Source organism: Octopus bimaculoides, chromosome 2, assembly GCF_001194135.2.
Source record: "Octopus bimaculoides isolate UCB-OBI-ISO-001 chromosome 2, ASM119413v2, whole genome shotgun sequence".
NCBI classification, from domain to species: Eukaryota; Metazoa; Mollusca; class Cephalopoda; order Octopoda; family Octopodidae; genus Octopus; species Octopus bimaculoides.
The window spans coordinates 132918165-132918930 of record NC_068982.1 but is presented as its reverse complement, the minus strand read 5'-3'; positions in this window follow the sequence as shown (position 1 = coordinate 132918930).

Below are 766 nucleotides of genomic sequence, written 5' to 3'. Positions count from 1 at the left end.
GAGTATTTTCTCTATTAACCTTCCTGAGATTCAACTGTACCTCTTATGTGTCCATAGCGACACTGGGTGCATCATATAGAATTTCTACCTTCACCTTTTTTACATATTGAGCAGAGCCTCCCTAAAGGGATTAGTAATTTTTTTTTGTTTTTCTGTTAACTAGTATTACTAGGACTTTGGTATTTACTAAATTAACTTTATGGCCCTTTCATCCCAGGCCTGAAATTTCTTCTATAACTTACTCATTGACTGAAGATGGCCTATTGATCACATTATCAAAATAGTGTGTCTAGCTCTACAACGTCTGCTGTTCTTTGTGAGAAATGTTTGGCTGTTAGCACTGAAGACGTGATTCAAAGGACTATGGACTATAGTCAGACTTCAGTGCATTTCAAAATCACTTCAGGTCTCACATAGTTATAGATCTCTTTGTCATTTTTATCAATCCAGTTTTGGTGTTGCAAGTGATTGGGTCAATGTGCTCTTTGAAGGAGGCTCATAGATTTTCAATGCTACCTTTTCCTGATGTGAAGTATGAATCACTCTGCTGTCTAAGTTTGTGAAGAAATTGGCCAAGATTGTCTGATTTTTGAGCTTGGAAACATTGAACCTCTGAACAAACTATTGTCTTGATATGATCTTTCCAGCATTGGTCTTACCAGAAACCAGCATTGCACATACAACCTTGTCATCGTCATCTCTTGATTCCATGTCCTGATGATGACATAATTTAGTGCCAGTGCTTGGAGCATGCATGCAATAATGA